Below are 22,709 nucleotides of genomic sequence, written 5' to 3' on the forward strand. Positions count from 1 at the left end.
TGGAAACTTGCTACTAGTGGCGGCACAAGATAAACTGGATGGTGTGCTTTGTGTTACTTGGCACAAAACTAATGTCTCTGCGGTGTTTCTCGTCAGATAAGGAAAAGAGAGATGCATAGAACTAACAAAAGTGTGGGAATAGTGGTGTTGCGAACAGTCTAAAAGTTTAAATCTATTTTCAGCTGCAAATAATTCAAAAAATCTAAAAATACCAAATTTCTTGGTTCTTATTGAGAGGGATTACTTGATATGGTAGCAAGGCTTATGGTTTGTATCGAGGTAGTCATTGTAGTCATTGGTTCAAATCATGGAAAAGAACCCTCTTTATTTATGAGGTTGTGTTGGTCTCCCACCCTAGACTCCGCAATGGCAGGAACCTTATGCGCTAGTATGCACTTTTCATCAAGTAGGTGCACTAGGATGTGGAGTATTGCTGCATACTTGATCACAATATAGGTGTAAGAACCAAGTAATAATGCAATGCCAGAAGGGAAAAATAATTTATCTACGCTTGGAAAAAGAGAATAAAATAAGGGAATGAAGCTGGAACAAGTCAAATATAGTGCATCACAATTTTGAAGAACATAACAGAAATGAGAAAATACCTTCAAGAATGATCTGCCACGTTCCATTGAGATATACTGCAATTACTGTAGATAACTTGAAGCTCTTAAGCCCTTTATCAAGATGCCCTAAGACCTATTTATAACATTTTGAGGTTGGCACGTTTGTGGAGCATGATAATCCATCGACTTAGAAGTGCCTCATGGAGTAGTTCACAAGAACTCATGAGGAGAATTTTGATTTGAGTTAGCAAGAAGGGCAAGCAACCTAACAAGTTAGGATATTGTTAAAAATTGTCTCAAATTTAATTTTCAACAAATTTCAATATATATCAGCATTTCTATGCTAGTGCGTTCGAATGGGCCTTAGGGGTGTTCGAACGCGGGTTCTAGATAGAGATTGTGTGATGCAAGCGTTTGAACGCAAATATCAACCCGAGAGCAACTTTGATATAGGCGTTCGAACAGCCTAGCCACGTTCAAATATGAATCTCAACTTGAGAGCAGCCGTGATGCGTTCAAACAGGACCCTCCTGTGTTCGAATGTCACTTGAGTTCTGTTATATTGTTATTGGGCGTGTTTGAACATGCCTCGAGGGCGTACAAACGCAATATGAAAAAGCCTCAAATCTAAACCTGCCTATAAATACTAAAGTGTGTTTTTAGGGCTAAAGAATTAGAAAAACATTTATGAGAGTGAGCCGCCATTGTATTGAGAGTGATTAGAGTTTCTAAACTCTTTGTAAATGAGTGATTTACTCCCCTTGTGGATGTAGGCACATCGCTGAACCACGTAAATACTGTTTCCCTCTCTCTCTATTGTCTCTATTACTTCCATTCTAGAGATTACTTACATTAGGGTGTTTAATCCGTGATTAAACTTATTTATTGTTATTTAATCACTATTAACACCTCACTGGAGTTTTTCCCAAAACTTGGATTGGTTTTCCATTAGTGTTCCTCTTTGTCCTATTTGGGGGTGAAGGTTTTGCTTCCGCTTCCTTTTAGGTATTTGCACAACAAAATGGTATCAGAGTTTCAAGGTTTCAAACCAAGGCTATTGGACTTAGTAATAGTGAGGATTTGAAGGAAAATTTTTTTTTGGCAAACCAAGGGAATCATCCAAATTGAGAAAACTTGTCTCAAAATGTAAAGTTTGAAGTTGAGAAGTTTGATGACACCAACAATTTTGGAATGTGGCAATGTGAACTAATAGATGTTTTGTTCCAACAAGAATTGGACATCACTTTGGAAGAGAAGCTCAAAGATGTATCTGAAAAGGAATGGGAGAAATTGAACTGGCAAGCTTGTAGCATTATTCGGCTTTATTTGAAGAAATTTTTCATATTTTGATACAAGATTAGAACACCTATTGCTAAGCATTTGAATGCCTTCAACAAGTTACTTGCAGACTTACAAAACTTGGATGTTGAGATTTCGAATGAAGACAAGGCATTGGTGTTGTTGAATTCTTTGCCGAATACCAATGGCCGCTTCACTACTACCTTACTTTATCGAAAGGATTCAATTCATTATGATGATGTTGCAAATGCATTGATTAACGATGAGTATCGAAAATTTGACAAACAAGCTACTCATGAGTTATCATCTAATGCATTGATGGTAAGGGGTAGATCTAAAAATAGAAAATTTGTGAAGAAAGGCAAATCCTTCTCAATGTCAAGGGGTGGAATTTTGCAAACACTGTGTTTTGGGCAAACAAACTAGAGTTCAATTTTCCACTGCAGTACATCAGACTAAGGGGATCTTGGACTATATTCACATAGATATTTGAGGGCCTATCCGGAAGGCCTCTTTAGGAAGAAAGCATTAGTTTGTGACCTTTGTAGATGACTACTCTAGAAGGTCTTGGGTGTACACTATGCACCACAAGAACCAAGTGCTTGAAATATTTTAAAATAGGAAGAAGATGATTGAGAATTGGACTAGCAAGAAGATCAAGAAGCTTAAATCAGATAACGGTGGAGAGTACACTTCAGATTCATTCATGAGATTATGCAAGGCAGAAGGGATTGAAAGGCACTTTACTATTAGAGAGACATCTCAGCAAAATGGCGTGGCAGAACATTTTAAACCGAACCTTACTGGAGAAGGTTCAGTATATGTTGTCCAATGCTGGATTAGGCAAGGAGTTTTGGGCTGAGGCAATCAACTATGCAGTCATCTCATTAACTGGCTACCTTCATTTGTAAATAATGGGAGGAGCCCATTTCAGATTATGATTCCTCACATATGATTCCTCAATTGGAGGTATGATCTGGCAAACCCATTTCAGATTATGATTCCTCACATATTTTTGGTTGTCCTGCATACTAACATGTCAAAAATAGCAAGTTGGATCCTAGAGCCAAGAAGAGCATGTTCTTGGGCTTTAGCACTAGTGTGAAAGGATTTCGGGTTTGGAGGTTGAAATTGAGGAAATTAATCATCAGTAAGGATATTACATTTGATGAATCATCCATGCTGAAGTATAGTTAAGTGTGAGATAGCTTAGTTGGTGATAATGCGAAAGATATCCCACGACATGTGGAGTTTAAAGCAGATTCAAGTCCACCACAAGATACACTTTTAGAAAGGACAAATGAAGAAGAAGATTCAAATTTGCAAGAGGATGACATTGTGGAGCCAGAAACTGATAAACAAGACTCCATAGCAGTTAGAAGGCCAAGGAGAGAAATCAGAAGGCCGGCATGCTATTCTGATATGTTGGCTTATGCTCTTCCAGTGATTAATGAAGACTTTCCCACTACCTTCAAAGAAGCTATGAAGAACATCGAAAGAGCTAATTGGAAAGGGGCAATAACCGATGAAATGAAGGCCCTTGAGAAAAATAAAACTTGGGATTTGGTGGAGCTCCCTAAGAGGAAGAAAGCAATTAAATGCAAGTAGATATATGCCAAGAAGGAAGATCCTCAATCAAAAGGCGAAGTTAGATTTAAAGCTAGATTGGTGGCAAAAGAGTATGCTCAAAAGGAGGGAATTGATTACAATGAAGTGTTTTCTCCGGTGGTGAAATACTCCATTCGCATTTTACTAGCTTTGGTGGCTCAATTTGATCTACAACTAACCCAGATGGATGTGAAGACTGCCTTCTTACACAGTGATTTGGAGGAGGACATCTATATGACACGGTCAGAAGGGTTCAAAATTGGTGAGAAAGAGGATTTAGTTTGCAAATTGAAAAAATCCATGTATGGCCTAAAGCAGTCTCATAGGCAATAGTATAAATGGTTTGACCAGTTTATACAGAGGCAAAGATACAAGAGAAGTCACTATGATCATTGTGTGTGTACTTTAGAAAGCTTCAAGATGGATCATTTATCTGTTTGCTTTTATATGTTAATGATATATTGATAGCATCTAAAAGCAAAGTGGAGATTGATAAATTGAAGCTCCAATTAAATAAGAAATTTGAAATGAAGGATCTAGGAGAAGCTAAGAAGATACTTGGCATGGAAATAAAAGAGACAAAAAAATGGGGACAATATGCTTAACTCAGAAGCAGTATTTGAAGAAGGTATTACAATAGTTTGGGGTTGATAGCAAAACAAAGTCAGTGAGCTCATCATTGCCACCTGATTTTAGGCTCAGTGCAGCTATGTCATCCAGTTCAAATGCCGAGAAAGAGTCTATGTCCTAGGTACCATATGCAAGCGCAGTCGAAAGCCTGATATATGTAATGATGTGCACGAGGCTAGATATTTCACAAGCCATTAGCATTGTTAATAGATGTATGCATGCTCTAGGAAAATGGCATTGCTAAGCTGTAAATTCAGATCTACATCTTACTAAATATGTGAATTCGGACTATACGGGTGATTTGGATAAGCATAGATCCACTACAAGATAAGTTTTCATACTTGCTAGAAGGCTAGTTAATACGATTCGGACTTCACCGATGTCTCGAGCATGGATTCACTTTAGAGGTGTCTTTGTTTCTTGTTTTAATGTTTAATTCTTAAAAAATAAGTTTTCTGTATGTCGCATTCGAATGCGGGTGGAGTGCGTTCGAACGTGGTTATAAACTCTTGCATCACATTGCACATCCAGAGAGTGCGAATTGTGCGTTCGAACGTGCTGCAAACACCTGCATCGCGTTCGCAAATCTAGAGAAGTGGGAAATAGGTGCATTCGAACGCGCGTTTGAACGCCTGCATCGCATTCGCAAATCCAGAGAAGAGGGAAATAGGTGCGTTCGAACGCGATCAGGCGTGTTCAATCGTAGTCGGCGAAAATGTACTGTTTAGGGTTATTCTTGAATTGTTTGGTTAGCCTCTAAAGGATGTGGATGGCAACCATGGAGTCATTATTGATGAATTTAGTATTTTGCCTTGTCTCCGTCGTCTTCTTTGCTCCCATTCTCTCGATCCCCGGCGACGCTGCTTCTAACCTCCCTCAACCAGCTAATCACCCTAGTCCCTTAAGGGCGGCCCACTCCTCCCCCTTCTTCCAATCTATCCAACACTAGCCATAACCCTTCCATTACCCATAACTCTTCCACCACCACTTATTCATCGGTGCCACCCCATTAACGTCGATCCACCACCATTCACCAATATCTAGGATCTCATGCCTCCATCCACGAATCCTAAGATAGACCCCCTGATGTTTGTCTACTAATCGAACGATATCTCGACATCCCTACATCTGATTCATCTAAAACTTTATTTGTTGGAAACTACAACATATCAAAATCTCACGTAGATACGACGGCGGCACCTTTCGAAATCTATTTTTCAAGTTCCGTATCAAATCTTATCCAGATTTGAAAATTAGAATAGATCGAGCCTTGGCCTAAAAGGAGAGATCGTATCAAGCTGGTATCAGAGCCACCATTCCTCGGACACGTGCTTCCTATGACGACCACTAGAGCTATGGCTGCACGACGAGATGAGGAAGAAGAGATTCTCCCAATATAGGAGGGGGAAACGATCGCGGGGACTTCCACCCGCGGAATCGCTCGATAAAATCAGAATATGGAAGAACCTAGTGTTCAAGCCGTGTTGGGGTCTCTTTCTGAACAGATAGCCATCAACAACGAGATAATGATAGAAATGATGCGAGAATTACGGTTACGGGCGACAAGGGAAGCCATAGTGAACGGGAACACACCCTCAACCCCATGACTCGAGTCCACTCCTATAAACTTGCCGCAACCGGTTCAGAATTTGCAACCACAAGAGCCGCTGCTGCCACCACCCTATGGGCAAAGACAAGCAACGGTGGTTCCACCAGGCCCAGTTGTAGGTGAACCCATCTGATGAGCTAACCACTATGGAGATCACCTTGGAGATCTAGATTTATGGGCGGGGCAATACGAACCTAAACCACGACGAGTTAATCAAAATCAAAGGAAGGATCATCAACCATTCATGGTGCATCCTCCTCCGGTTTGACAAGGACTTGGACATGATCCGGATCGAGACAATGGCATCCGTGGGCAAATTATGCATCTCAAATTTCCCAAGTTCAAAGGTGGCGATCCAATTAGTTGGTTGTATAGGGCGGAGCAATTCTTCGCATACCAAGGTACGGCGGAAGAATACAAGGTAACGCTTCTGAGCTTCCACCTTGAAAATACGGCGCTTCATTGGTTTTGAGCAGCCAATGCCAATGAGGCTATCGAAACTTGAGCTGACTTTTGCGCCGATATCACGTGGCGATTTGGAGCGTCGGGGTATGAAGACTTCGATGCTCTCCTCTCAAAGACAGTGCAAAAGGCCATGGTTGGGGCATACTAAGAAGAATTTCAAAGGACAAATAGCTGCTGTCATCTCCCATGGACGGATCAGCAACTTCGTAGTACCTTCATCTTTGGACTGCGAGGAGACATACAAGCCGACGTGAGGGCTTTAAGGCCTAGAACTTTAAAGAAGGCCTTCGAAGATGCAATGCTCATGGAAGACAAACACAGGGCCATGAAGTTACACTTGAAACAGAGTTGGACGAGCCAAGAAAGTCGCAATTTGGTTCAACCAACTATAGCAGTAGGAAATGTTACCGGAGTACCAAAAATCGTTGCTACAATGGTGCGTCCTTGAGCACCCCTGAAGCCATCCCAAGATGTGAAGTATGCACCTAGAGGTCTGGGACGAGCACTCACACCTACTCAAGTGGACGAATGAAGGGCCAAAGGTCTATGCTTTCATTGTGATTAGAAGTTTGTACTCGGGCATCGCTACGCTAAATCGATGGGATCGGAGATGCTCATTGATGGATTGGAGGATGAGTTTGCAGCTGAAAATGAAGGTGTGGCTGGACATTGAGGAGAAGTAGTTGAGAAGCAACCCGTGGAGGACATGATAGCCAAAATCTCCCTCCAAGCCTATTCAGGGACAGCCGTGCTAAAGACTTTGCAGGTGAACGGTGTAGTTAAGAAAACCACAGTGAGAATCTTGATCGACACTAGGTCCACCCACAACTTCATTGACAAAAGGCTTCTTAGGAAGATTGGGCTCGAGTTGGAACCCACGGAAGGGTTTGATGTGATGATTGGAGATATGGAATTGAAGGTGCAAGGCTAAACTTTCACATTGGATCTTTATCCGTTGGCCTTGCGAGGTGTCGACATATTCTTGGGACCCAATGGCTTCAAAGCTTAGCGCCTAGAACATTTAATTTCTCAAACCTCACACTTACATTTCGGAGGAATGGTCGAAAGATGCTGCTGGATGGAAATCAACCGCGACAAGGACCAACATTGCAACCATTTTTGGGCCTTCCTTGTGCAGGGGACCGAGCTCTACTATTGCAAATGGCTGTTACTGAACTAAAACATCCACCACCAAGAGAAATAGCTGCTGACATGTAAAAGCTGCTGCAGGAATTCAATGATCTCTTCGAGGAACCCCGAGGATTGCCGCCGACCCGTCGGCACGACCATCGCATCTAGATCATTCCAGGGGCTGAACCGGCAAATGTTCGGCCCTATCGGTACTCGCATGTCCAAAAGGAAGAGATGAATAAATTGGTGGTGGAAATGCTCGAGCAAGGGATTATTCAACCGAGTAGAAGTGCCTACTCATCGTCGACGCTACTGGTTCGAAAAAGAGACGGGAGTTGGTGATTTTGCGTCCACCACTGAGCCTTGAATGCGATTATCGTCAAAGACCGGTATCAAATACTAGTGATCGAGGAGTTGTTGGATGAACTCATTTGGTCGGCTTACTTCAGCAAACTTGAGTTAAGAGCGGGGTACCATCAAATCAGCATCGACTTGGAAGATGTGCACAAAACAGCGTTCCGAACTCACAATGGCCACTATGAGTTCCGAGTCATGCCATTTGGGCTCACCATTGCACCAGCCACCTTCCAAGGGCTAATGAATGACATTTTCCGCCCGCTCTTGCGTCGGTACATGCTCATCTTCTTTCACGATATTCTAATGTATAGCAGGAAGTGGAGTGAGCACTTGTGGCATGTGCATGAGGTGTTGACTATCTTACGACAAAACTAGTTAAAAGTCAAGATGAGCAAATATCTTTAGGGAGAGCCACGAGTGGGGTACTTGGGACATAAAATCTTAGCAAGAGGAATGGAAGCCGATCCAAGCAAGATCAAGAATATGGTGAACTGGCCGATTCCCACTAATCAGCCGAAATTGAGGGGATTCCTTGGGTTGACCGGGTACTACCGGCAATTCGTTGCCAACTACGGCAAAATTTCTGTCCCACTAACCTCCTTACTCAGAAAAGGTGGGTTTCAATGGATAAGTAAGGCGACGGAGGCCTTCAAAGCCTTGAGGCTTGAAGATAGCTATGTCAACCGCTCCGGTTCTAGCATTACCGAATTTCAGCTAGCCCTTTATGGTGGAATGCGACACTTCGAGTGAGGCCATTGGAGCAGTTTTAATGCAAGAGGGTAGACCCGTGGCATATATGAGCAAGGCATTGTCAAACTGGTTGCGACTACTATCCACCTATGAGCGCAAAATGCTAGCAATTCTACACATCGTCACCAAATGGCGACCCTACTTGATTGGCCAACTGTTTACTATCCACACAGACCAGCATAGCTTACCCTACTTCATGGAGCAATGTGTGCACACCCCGCCACAGCAATGGTGGGTCACGAAACTCCTTGGGTAAGACTACGAACTAGTCTACAAAAAGGGGATTGAGAACTGAGCGGCCGATGCCCTTTCGCACCAACCGGACACAAGTGAGCTTGCCTCTTTTTCAGCACCAACCTTTTCTCTATTTTTAGATATGTGGGGAACCAATACAGAGGATCAAATCATGGAGAATCTTGAGTCAAAGTTCAAAGATCGCTTCTCTAATTTCAAACCTTGAGGACAAGGTTGCAGAAGCATGGTGGATTGATACGATTCAAACTTCACCAATGTTGTCTCTAGCATGGATTCACTTTAAGGGTATCTTTGTTTCTTGTTTTAATGTTTAATTCTTAAAAAATAAGTTTTCTGTATGTTGCATTCGAACGTGGGTGGAGTGCGTTCGAACAGGGTTGTGAACGCCTGCATCACGTTCGCATATCTAAAGAATGTGAATTGTGCATTCAAACGCAGCGTTTGAATGCGCTGCGAACGCCTGCATCACGTTTGCAAATCCAAAGAAGTGAGAAATAGATGTGTTCGGACGTGCATTCGAATACCTATATTGCGTTCGCAAATCCAGAGAAGTGAGAAATAGGTGCGTTTCGAAAGCAATCAAGCGCATTCGGACGCTGTCAACAAAAATGTACTGTTTAGGGTTATTCTTAAATTGTTTGGTTAGCCTCTAAAGGATGTGGATAGCAATCATAGAGTCATTAGTGATGGATTGAGTATTTTGCCTTGTCTCCTTCGTCTTCTTCTCTCCCGTTCTCTTGATCCCCAGCGACGCCGCTTCTAACCTCCCTCGACTGGCCAATCACCCTAGTCCCTTAGGGGCGGTCCACTCCTCCCCCTTCTTTCAATCTATCTAACACTAGCCCTAACCCTTCCACCACCACTTATTCACTGGTGTCACCCCATTAACGCCGGTCCACCACTATCCACCAATATCTAGGATCTCGTGCCTCTATCTACAAATCCTAAGATAGACCCCCTGACGTTCATCCACTAATCAGACGATAGCTCGAGATTCCTACATCCGATTCGCCTGAAACTTAATTTGTTGAAAACGGGTCTACAACATATCAAAATCTCACGTAGATCTGACATCAGAACCTTTTGGGATCTATTTTTCAAGTTCCGTGTCAGATCTTGTATAGATCTGAAAATCGGAATAGATCGAGTCTTGGCCTAAAAGGGGAGATCGTATCACCAGTGTATTGGAGGTCTACCTTACAGTCAACTATTGCTCTATCTACCACAAAGGCTAAGTATATGATAGTGACGGAGTCTATAAAGGAGGTTATTTGGTTAGTTGGTCTAACACATGACTTGGGTGTATACCAAGAGAAGGTGGAGGTAAATTATGATAGCCAAAGTGCAATTTCTTTGGCAAATAACCAAATTCATTTTGTGAGAGAAATCTTGGAAGAAAAGGATATTTCACATTGCAAGATTGGAACTGTAGATAATCCGACTGATATGTTGACAAAAGTAGTGACCAAAATTAAATTTCAACATTGTTTATATTTGATCAATGTCACTCACTATTAACCAAGTTTGGTTTGGCGTCTTAGGACGCAAATTTGCAGGCGAAGTGATACGATCCTTCCTCGGCTATAGGCTCTGATACCAGATTGATACGAACCCTCTTTTGGTGCTATGGCTTTGATTCAAGATTTATACGATCTTGCACGGAACTTTGAGATCAGATCCCGAAATATCCCGCCGTTGGATCGCTGTGAAATTTTGATATGTTGTAGGCCCGGAAAAGAGCTTTCCAACGGATCTAGTTTCAGGCGAATCGGAGATGGGGATCTCGAAATATCGTTCGTTTAGTGGACGAACGTCAGGATACTCTGTTTTTGGATTCCGTGGATGAAGGCACGAAATCCTAGGTAATGGTGGATTGTGGAGGGCCGGTGTTGATGGGGTGGCACCGGTGTAAAAGTGATGGTGGAAGGGTTATGGATGATGGAAAGGTTAGGGATAGCGATGGATAAATTGGAAGAAGGGGGAGAAGAGGGCCACTCCTAAGGGACTAGGGTGATTGGCCTGTCGAGGGAGATTAGAAGCGGCGTTGCCGGGGAGATTGAGGGAACGAGAGCGAAGAAGATGAAGGAGGCAAGGCAAACTCAATTCTCAATAATCAATAATAATTTTGGTTGCCCTACACATACTTTTATAGGCTAACCAACAACTCAATCTTATCCTAAAACACAATCTTATCCTAAAACTCAATCTTATCCTAAAACTCAATCTTATCCTAAAACTCAATCTTATCCTAAGGTAAATCCAAACTCGAGACGATGTCGGTGAAGTCCGAATCGTATCAATCCACCACGCTTCCGCAACCTTGTCCTCAAGGTTTGAAATTTGGGAAGCGATCCATGATGTCTGCCTCTAGCTCCCATGTAGACTCGTCAGTAGGTTTGCCCAGCCACTCAATCAGCACTTCAGTCCCTAATCTGGATCCTTGGCGTCTTCTCCTACGACTTAGGACTCGAACCGGCTCATTGGAGCCATCTTCCTCCATTGGTTCGGGTAAGGTCGAACCCACTACATGGTTAGGCCCGATCTGGGCGCGATGGTCCTGGCGACGGTTCGGCGGCAGTCCTCGGGGTTCCTCGAAGAGATCCTGGAACTCATGCAGCAGCTCTTGCAAGTCAGCGGCTATTCTCCTTGGTGAGGGATGTTCTGGTTCAGCAACAGCCATTTGCAATAGTAGAGCTCGGTCCCCTGCACTAGGAAAGCCTACAAGTGGTTGCAATGTTGGTCCTTGCCGCGGTTGATTTCCATCCAGCAGTACCTTTCTTCCATTCCTCCGAAAGGTCAGTGTGAGGTTTGAGAAATCAAATGTTACGGGCCCCAAGCTTTGAAGCCATTGAGTTCCCAAAACAATATCAGCTCCTCGCAAGGCCAATGGATAAAGATCCAATGTGAAACTTTGGCCTTGCACCTTCAATACCACACCTCCACAAATAAAATCTGCTCGCAAGGTGGTGCCATCTCCAATCGTCACATCGAACCCTTCCGTGGGTTCCGACTCGAGCCCAATCTCCCTAAGGAGCCTCTTGTCAATGAAGTTGTGGGTGGACCCGGTGTCAATCAAGATTCTCACTGTGGTCTTCTTGACTACTCCGTTCACCCGCAATGTCTTTGGCGCCGCCGTCCCCGAATAGGCGTGGAGGGAGATTTCAGCTATCACGTCCTCCACGTTTTGCTCCTCAACTTCTTCTCCTCGATGTCCAGCCACATCTGCGCTTTCAGCTGCAAGCTCATCCTCCGCTTCCTCCAATCCATCGATGAGCATCACCGATCCCATCGGTTTAGCACAACGATGCCCTGGTACAAACTTCTCATCACAACGGAAGCATAAGCCCTTGGCTCTTCTTTCTTCTACTTGGGCAGGTGTGAGTGCTCGCCCCGGACCTCTAGGTGCGTACTTCACATCTTGGGATGGCTTCAAGGGTGCTCGAGGAGGTATCAATGCAGCAGCAACTCTTGTTACTCCACTAGTATTTTCTGCCGCTATGTTTGATAGAGCTTGATTGCGGCTTCCTTGGCTTATCCAACTCTGCTTCAAGTGTATCTTCATGGCCCTATGCTTATCTTCCATAAGCACCGCATCTTGGAAGGCCTCCTTTAAGGTTCTAGGCCTTAAAGCCCTCACATCGGCTTGTATGTCACCCCGTAGCCCGGAGATGAAGGTGCTGCGAAGTTGCTGATCCGTCCATGGTGGATGATATCGGCTACTAATCCTCTCAAATTCTTCTTGGTATGACCCAACCGTGGTCTTCTAAACCGTCTTTGAGAGGAGAGCATCAAAGTCTTCATAGCCCGATACTCCAAATCGCCGTGTGATATCGGCGCAAAATTCAGCCCAAGTTTCGATGGCCTCAATGGCATTGGCTGATCGAAACCAATGAAGCGCCGCATCCTCAAGGTGGAAGCTTGCAAGCGTCACCTTGTATTCTTCCGCCGTACCTTGGTATGCAAAGAATTGCTCCGCCCTATACAACCAATCAATTGGATCGCCACCTTTGAACTTGGGGAATTCGAGACGCACGACTTGTCCACGAATGCCGTTGTCTCGTTCCGGATCATGCCCAACTCCTTGTCTAACCGGCGGAGGATGCACCATGAAGGGTTGATGATCCCTCCTTCGGTTTAGATCAACTCGCCGTGGTTCCGGATCGTATCGGCCCGCCCATGGATCTTGATCTCCAATGTGGTCTCCATGGTGATTCGCTCGTCGGATGGGTTCACCTGCAACTGGACCTGGTGTAACCATCCTTGCTTGCCTCTGCCCATAGGGTGGTGGTAGCAGCGGCTCTTGTGGTTGCAAAGGCTGAACCGGTGAGGATTGATTCAAGGGGGTGGACTCGCGTCGTGGGGTCGATGGTGCCTTCCCGTTAGACATTGCTTCCCTTGACGCCCGTAGTTCCCGCATCATCTCCATCATCATCTGGTTGTTGATGGCAATCTGCTCTGAAATAGACCCCAACATGGATAGAACGCTAGGCTCTTCCGTATTCCGATTAGATCGGATGGTTCCGCGGGTGGAAGTCCCCGCAATCGTCTCTTCCTCCTCTATTGGGAGAATCTCTTCTTCATCATCACGCCGTGCAGCCATGGATCTGGTGGTCGTCATTGGAAGCGCTTGTCCGAGGAACGGTGGCTCTGATACCAGCTTGATACGATCCTTCCTCGGCTATAGGCTCTGATACCAGATTGATACGAACCCTCTTTTGGTGCTATGGCTTTGATTCAAGATTTATACGATCTTGCACGGAACTTTGAGATCAGATCCCGAAATATCCCGCCGTTGGATCGCTGTGAAATTTTGATATGTTGTAGGCCCGGAAAAGAGCTTTCCAACGGATCTAGTTTCAGGCGAATCGGAGATGGGGATCTCGAAATATCGTTCGTTTAGTGGACGAACGTCAGGATACTCTGTTTTTGGATTCCGTGGATGAAGGCACGAAATCCTAGGTAATGGTGGATTGTGGAGGGCCGGTGTTGATGGGGTGGCATCGGTGTAAAAGTGATGGTGGAAGGGTTATGGATGATGGAAAGGTTAGGGATAGCGATGGATAAATTGGAAGAAGGGGGAGAAGAGGGCCACTCCTAAGGGACTAGGGTGATTGGCCTGTCGAGGGAGATTAGAAGCGGCGTTGCCGGGGAGATTGAGGGAACGAGAGCGAAGAAGATGAAGGAGGCAAGGCAAACTCAATTCTCAATAATCAATAATAATTTTGGTTGCCCTACACATACTTTTATAGGCTAACCAACAACTCAATCTTATCCTAAAACACAATCTTATCCTAAAACTCAATCTTATCCTAAAACTCAATCTTATCCTAAAACTCAATCTTATCCTAAGGTAAATCCAAACTCGAGACGATGTCGGTGAAGTCCGAATCGTATCACGAAGCACCCTTTGGAGGATTAAGTCACTTTGGGATGGTGAAGAGTGATTTGTTGAAATTATGAGCATTTTGCTAAGGTGGAGAATTATTAAAAAATGGCTTAAATTTAGTTTTCAGCATATATTAGCATTTTCTATGCAAGTGCTTTCAAACGGGCCCTAGAGGCGTTGGAATGTGGGTCCTAGACAAATACTGTGTGATGCAGACGTTTTAACGCAAATCTCAACCCGAGAGTAGCTTTGATGCAGGCGTTCGAACGACCCAGTCACATTCGAATGCGAATCTCAACCCGACAGCAACTGTGATGCAAGTGTTCGAATCAAACCCTCCTACGTTTAAACGCCACTTGAGTTTTGCTATATTGATGCGTTTGAACGCGACATGGAAAAACCCCAAATTTAAAATTGCCTATAAATAGTAAGAAGAACATTTATGAGGGTGAGCCACTATTATGTTAGAGTGATTAGAGTTGCTAAACTCTTTGTAAGTGAGGGATTTGCATAGTAAAGAAAATTGCTCCGCTCGTAGATGTAAGCACATCGCCGAAACATATAAATGTTGTCTCCTTTCTCTCTCTATTGTCTTTATTACTTCCATTTTAGAGATTACTTGCATTAGGGTATTTAATCCGTGATTAGAAGGGATTTGCATAGTAAAAAAAATTGCTCCGCTTGTGGATGTAAGCACATCGCCGAAACACATAAATGTTGTCTCCTCTCTCTATTGTCTTTATTACTTCCATTTTAGAGATTACTTACATTAGGGTATTTAATCCGTGATTAGAACTTGTTTATTGCTATTCTATCACCATTAACATTTCATGGAAGTTCTTTCCGAAACTTGGATTAGTTTTCCATCACTATTCCTCTTCGTCATATTTGGGAGTGAATGTTTTGCTTACTCTTCCTTCACCTATTTGGGTATTTGCAAAACAGATATACTATAGAGTGATTATCACATTCATCAATCTAAAAGTAAAATTTACTTAAGATGGTTTAATGCTTCAAGCTATCTTGTCAAACTTATTTCACATGATGCAACTCTCGGACTTTGCAAACCATGTGTTGTAACAACAGACATAAGTGATTTATATTTTCTCAAAGGTTTCATTAATTTTTGACAAATATCATCTGTCAAAAAAAAATTTCAAATAAAGAAAAGACCATCTGACCTGAATTTGAGACTTCATCATTAAAAAGAAAGAGAAAAAAGATAATAATTAAATAAAGAGAAGGGAATAAAATCCTACTGTTAACCTAAAAGGTGCACAAGCTCCAATTTACTCTGATCACTTTGTATAATATTTTGTAAGGTTTTCCAGGATTTATTTATTGCATGCAATTTAAGAATATTTTTATTGGACTGAAACTACAAGTAAATTTAGAACTTCTTCTGCTCCAGAATCAAAGTCATATTTTCTACTTGATATAATTAGCTTGTTTCCTGTGAAAGAATTATCGATAAATTATGGTTAAATCACTCAATATAAATGCAAATACTATTGACATTTAATTTTGTCTCAGTCCTTGCTGCTAAGATAGTGATCTAAGACATGCTTAGTCCGGTCTTTCTTGAGACGAGTCGCCCTTTTTGATATTCCAATCTCTACTAAGAAAAGAGAATAAATGGCATGTTTGTCCATATAACACATTTAAGTGACCTGGAAATATCTAGCACGATTCAGTGTTGTAATTAAAATGAATGCATTCTATCTTTTGGAGTAATCTCTTGGAACGGTTCTAGCTCTTTTTAGATGTAAATATGTATATCATTTTTCCTCTAATATCATTATAAAATGTTCCTCGTTGATGTTAAGTGGTACTCTTTCTTAGTCTTGATCTTGCTTGATAAAAATAAATTGTCATATTGATTTTGAAGGAAACTACCGGATAAAGTAGCCTCAGCTGGCTTTTTCGTGGCAGTTCCTGATTTTTTATTTGGTGATCCATTTGCACCTGACATGCAGATTCCTATAATGACGTGGCGTCAGAGTAATGGAACGGTATGTCATGACAAATGATTTGAACATTACTAGTCCTCGCTTGGAAAACATCATATTAGGAAACCTTTTATCTCCTCTTATTATTTTTTTTTTCTCATATACACTATCATCCCTTTTATCTGTCAATTTCTTCACGTTTTCTGTTTTTGTGTTTCCTTCACTGCACAAAATCACAATTTACGAGGTGGTACTGTTGTAATCCCTACAAATATCATTTTGTCAAATTTCAGATCTAAAGCTTTTATTTTCTGATATTTTCTCATTTTTTTCATCTATTTTCCATTTTTAAGGGAATTTATAATTTACCTTTCGTGGTTTGATTGGATTTCAACTTATCTCCCTTACTTTATATTTAGCACTTAGGCCCCGATGGTCCAAACCAATAGTTAGCCAAATTTTAATTGGGGAGTAAAAGGATTTAATTATCCATTAGAAATATATTCTAATTTGAGAACATTTGGGGAAGTTAATTATTTTGCATCTTACTTATTGTGAGAAATATTTAAGTAATACACCTTGCTAGAAGTATTTTCTTATTATATTAATTATTTATTTTTATTAAAATAAATTTTCTATAGGTCACGTACGTTCAAATCTTTTGTGAACGCGTGCATCATTTCGCAAAAATAAAGAATATGAAATGTGCGTTCGAATGCGATCGGGTACGTTCGAACATCCGCGTGCAAATGCCTACATCAGTTCGCATCCACACAGAACATCTTTTGTGTATTCGAACGCGATCGGCGGGAGTCCACTAGAATTAGGATTAATAATTGTTATTTTGGCTTGTTGGCTAACCTCTATAAAAATGTAGATGACAGCCAAAATTATTATGATAAATGAATATTAATATCTGTCCTTCTCGATCCTCTCTCTAGTCTCTCTACCCTAATCTCCCTTCTCCCTCTTCACTAACTAGCCACATCTACCATTAGCAAGGTTCGTTTAACTTCTAATCTCTCTCGTCTATCAAGTCCTCCTTCCTCTTTGGGATCTCGACCACTTCTTCCCCTTCGTCCGTATCCCTTAACTATATCAACAATCCACTCTTATCTCTATTATCATTCATAACTCTAACATCCACTCCACCCATCACCACCATCATCCTCACTATATCATATTTTTGTCCTAGTTGTAGTTTCAATCTGCGAAGGGCATAAATACAAAAAACGTCGATCGAGAAGTAACGGATCAATCAACCTTTGTTTTGTAATTTTCTAACTATAGAAGAATATTTGACGAATATTTTCTCTTAATTACACGAACTGATTTTTACGTTCAATCTAGATCTTAAAAGAATCATTCTGTAACCTATCATTAAGCCACTAAACTATCACTAGTTCTAGATGAAAAATTTAATAATTATAATTTAATTTAAATCACAAATGAGTTAAGTACTTAAGTTTAAAGTACATAGTGATGAATTAAAATTTGGCTTAAACTACAGCGGATAAATTGTAATTTGCCGTTTTCTTTATTATTGAAATCTATATAATTTCATTTTGTTGAATTTCCTTTGTTAGATCCACTCCATCCATATATTGTTGTACATGCTTCCTTTTGACCTCTTCGAAAGAAGAAAAGAGAAAGAAGTACGATCAAGCATCATTACCATGCTTGAATGTCGCTTGAATGTTCCTTCAATTTACTCAGCTCAACTTGTACTGGTATCCATCCCTGAAGTAGTGTCTACAATTCTGGTACGGTATCTTGTGGAAACTTAATGGTATGGCTGGTACAAAATGAGAGCACAAATCATGTTCATTCCCTCGGATGTGGCTTCAAGATTAATATTCTATATTGTTCCAACATCACAGGTTTCTTCGAATAGTTAAATTCATATATGTTTGACTATTTTGACATAGGCCTTTTAGACATATTGGAGTCTTTAAGAGAAAATTTAAATACTGAAATTTGAATCTATAATTCTTAAGCCAAAATTTATTGTGGTTGAAAACATAAAATAATCTTTTTAAATACAATGTTTCTTTCTTCTGATTTTATATACAATGTTGTCGTTATATTATTCACACTTCCAGCTTGCCCTATTGATACATTTAGTCAGGGTCTTTTCTTATTATATTAGTTGTTTACTTTCATTAAAATAAAATTCTTGTAGGTTGCGTTTGAACGTAGAAAGGGTCGCATTCAAATACCCTTGCGAACGCCTGCATCAGGTTTGCAAAAACAGAGAATGCAAAATGTGCATTCGAACGTGGTCGGGTGTATTTAAACACATGCATCGCGTTCGCACATACAGAGAACGTCTTTTGTACGTTCAAACGTAATCGGTAGGATTCCACTAGGATTAGGGTTAATTATTATTATTAGGGCTTGTTGGCTAGCCACTATAAAGGTATGGATGGCAGCTAAATTCATTATGCTATTAGATTATTGATTTCTTACCTCCTATCTTCTCTCTATTCTCTCTATCATAATCTCTCTCCTCATTCTTCACCAACTTACCACCTCTACTGTTGGTAAGATTTCTCCTAACTTCTAATCTTCCTCATCTATCGAGTCCTCCCTCTTCCTTGAGATCTCGACCACTTATTCCCCTTTGTCTTTATCTCTTAAACAATATTAACCATCTACCCTCATCTCCATTATCATTTATAACTCTAACATCCACTCCACCTGTCACCACCACCATCATTCGTAATATATCATGTTTTCATCCTAGTTGTGGTTTGAATCTGCGAAGGGTGTAAATACAAAAAACGTATATCAGGGAGTTACGGATCGATTCCACTTAGATTGGTAATTTTTTGACAATCGGAGAATATTTGGTAAATATTTTTTTTCGGTTGCACGGAATACTTCCTACAATAAATCCAGATCTTGAGGGAATAGTTCCGTAAACCTATCAATTGGTATCAGAGCCAGGCGAAACTCAAACCTCTATTAATGGTTAAAATAAGGAAGATGACGTTAACAAGGAGACTAGTAGAGCACACCGATAAAGGAAAACTCAACCCATGATAACCCAAACCGTGAGGTTGATTCTTTTGGAGTGATTACAATAGGACCGAGTCAACCAACGTCCATGGGTGTGAATATGGGCTTCGCAGATAAACTTAGAGGCATGTTCCAAATATTGCTGCATAGAGTTGACGCAATGTAGAATGATCATAATACTTTAAAGGAATATGTCATAAACCGATCGGCTTTGTCATCTCCTTGATGAAGATCGGTAACTCAAGAAGGACCAGCGGTGAGACCACACCGAACTGATACTCTACAGGTCCAGGTGTGATATGTTAGTGTCAATGATCCTCTTTTACCTATGCCTACACATCATCCCTTACCTCTGTTATAAAACCTAAGACCGGCAGTGGTGGAACTTGACAGGTGAGCGGCACTAGTTCGTTTCGTCGAAAAGGAGTCGCCCCTACAAGCACGTCTAGCAACTCCTCGATAACCAGAATAGGATACTGATCCTTGACGGTAATAGCATTTAGTGCTCGATAGTCGACACAAATATGCCATGTTCCGTTTGTTTTTTGCACCAAAAGCACGAGGGATGAGTATGAGATATAACTTAGTTGTATGAGGCCTTGCTCCAACATCTCGGCTACCATCTTTGAGATAACTTCTTTTTGCATATGTGGATACCGATATGGCCTCATGTTCGTCAGTGCAGCCCCGGGTACAATCTTTATACGATGGTCCACCGCTCTCCTCGGTGGCAACTCCTACGGCTCCTCAAATAGTCTAAAAAAGTTATCTAATAAATTAGACAATTCAATTGTAGTACCTGAACTCATTTGAGGCTCATCTCCTACTGGTCCTAACTAAAAAAGATAGGCCAAATCATACGCACCGAGCAGCCCCACCATAGGCTGCATCGTAGGAATCGGCGAAGTCCGAACACCATCAAGCCGCACATCTTTGTTTCCTTATTTATATTTCATCCACATGCTTCGGAAATCAAATGTGACGGGTCCCAAACTTTGTAACCACTGAGCACCAAGGACAATGTCCGCTCCTCGCAATGCCAACGGATATAAGTCCACAATGATATCGTGTCCTTGCACCCGTATATCGACTTGGCAATACAAGCTCTCCGCCCTAAGTTTCGTGTTGTTTCCAATACCAACGTCAAACCCTATAGTTGGTTCGCCATCCAAACCCAATCTTCTCACTAGCCTCTCATCTAGAAAGTTGTGTGTACTACCCGAATTGATGAGGATGTGCACACAATGCTTTCTAACGAGTCCATCTACTCATAACGTTCTCAACGCGGAAGTACCCAAATATGCATGCATCGATATTTCAGCTTGGATATCTTCCTCTATGCCCTCCTCAATGGTGTCCTCATGGGTCTTCTCTGGGCACTCTCCATCATCAACTACCTCATCATCCTCCTTAGGACCATCGATAAGCATCACATTCCCGATCGGTTTAGAACACCGATGATCGGGGGTGAAACGCTCATCACATCGAAAGCAAAAGCCCTTCGCTCTTCGCTCCTCCACCTAGGTAAGTGTGAGAGTTCGAACTGGAGGTCTTGTGCCTCCTCTAACATCGAAAGAACGTCTCAAAGGTGGTTGTAGTCTAGTAGTCATAGCCGTTGTTTTTAAAACCGCAGAATTTCCAACCGGCGTTCTAGGTGCAAACCACCTATCTTAGTTACCCTAATTGGTTTTCATTGCCATCTTTAGAGCCCTATGGTTTTGTTCCATCCTCACGGCCTTCTCAAAGGCCTCCTCAAGTGTAGTAGGACATAGAGCACAAACATCCGCTTGTATCTCCTCTCGCAGCCTTGAAATAAGTGTACTCATCAATGTACGTTCGGACCACGGTGGCTCACAACGACTACCAACTCTTTTAAACTCAGCTTGGTACTCCAATACAGTAATCCTTTGCACCATCTTGTTTAATGTGGCAGCAAGATCTTCATATGCCGCTGTCCCAAATCTGCGTGTAATCCTTCTACAAAAATCAGCCCATCTGATAAATCCACCACCACGAATAACCGATCTATACCAATGCAATGCCGTTCCTTGGAGGTGGAAGCTTGCCATCTGGACTTTTACATCTTTCGCTGTACCTTGATGATCAAAATATTGTTCAACTTGAAACACCCAATCCGTTGGGTCACCGCCTTGGAATTTTGGAAAGTCCAAGCGTGCGGTTCTCCCCCGAATAGCGTTGTCGGGTTCGCGAAAGATCCTTGGTTCATGTCTAAACCTTTGTGCATGTTGATCATCTTCTCTAAATCCTCGAGCACGTCCATCACCAACTCCATAGGGATCAACCTCATCCTCATAGTGCCAATCCTCCTCATCGACGAAGCGCACCGGTGCTGCATGCCTCTCGGGTACCACCACTATCGGTCTTGGGTTTTGTAACAGAGGTGGGGGATGATGTGAAGGCATAGGTAGGAGGGGATCATTGACACTCATATGACGCACCTAGATCTGTGGGGTATCAGTTCTATAGGGCCCTACCGTTGGTCCTTCTTGAAACTCCATTTGTCATCGAGGAGATGACGAACCCAATCGATTCACGACATATTCCTTGAATTCTTTGTGATCCTTTTGTATGTTGTCAACTCTATACAATAATATTTGGAACATGCCCCTTAGTTCACCCATATTCGAACCCATGGACGTTGGTTGCCTTGGTCCTACCATGGTTGCTCCAAAGGAATCGGCCTCACGGTTAGGATCATCGTGCATTGAGTCCTCCCTTGTCGGTGTGCTCTCCATAGGTCTCCTTGTTGGTGTCATCTTCCTTATTTGAACCATTAATGGAGGTCTAAGGTTCACCTGCTTAGATACCACTTGAAGGGCACTAATACTAATTGATAGGCTCTAATACCAAATGATAAGCTTTAATACCACTTTTATAATATCTTTGGTTCCAGATCCTAACAATTTAGTATCAGAGCCCATCAATTGGTATCAGAGCCTTGTGTGTATGATTTGGCATATCTTTTTCAGTTAGGATTAGTAGGAGATGAGCCTCAAACGAGTTCAGGTACTACCATTAAATTGTTTAATTTATTAAATAACTTTTTTAAACTGTTTGAGGAGCTGCAGGAGTAACCACCGAGGAGAGCGGCGGACCATTGCATAAAGATTGTACCCGGGGCTGCACCGGCGAACGTGAGACCATATCGGTATCCATATGTGTAAAAAAAAGTTATCTCAAAAATGATAGTCGAGATTTTAGAGCAAAGCCTTGTACAACCAAGTCATAGCTCATACTTATCCCCCGTGTTTTTGGTGCGAAAAAATGATGGGACATGGCATTTTTGTATCGACTATCGAGCACTAAACGCTATTACTGTCAAGGACTGGTATCCCATTCCGGTTATCGAGGAGTTGCTGGACGAGCTTGCAGGAGCGACTATATTTAGTAAGCTTAACTTGAGGACTAGGTATCATCAAATTAGAGTTCACCTGGCAGATGTGAACGAAACTATATTTTGGATTCCGGATGGGCATTACGAATTCCGAGTGATGCCTTTTCGTCTCACCAATGCTCCAGCTACCTTTCAAAGCCTCATAAATGATATATTTCGGCCTCTCTTACGAAGGTATGTCTTGGTATTTTTTGATGATATTTTGGTGTATAGCAGAACTGAATTGGAGCATTAGCGACATTTGGAAGATGTGTTGAATTTGTTGGAG

Source organism: Typha angustifolia, chromosome 14 (assembly GCF_048772165.1).
Source record: "Typha angustifolia cultivar Huaian chromosome 14, ASM4877216v1, whole genome shotgun sequence".
In the NCBI taxonomy this organism is placed as follows: domain Eukaryota; kingdom Viridiplantae; phylum Streptophyta; class Magnoliopsida; order Poales; family Typhaceae; genus Typha; species Typha angustifolia.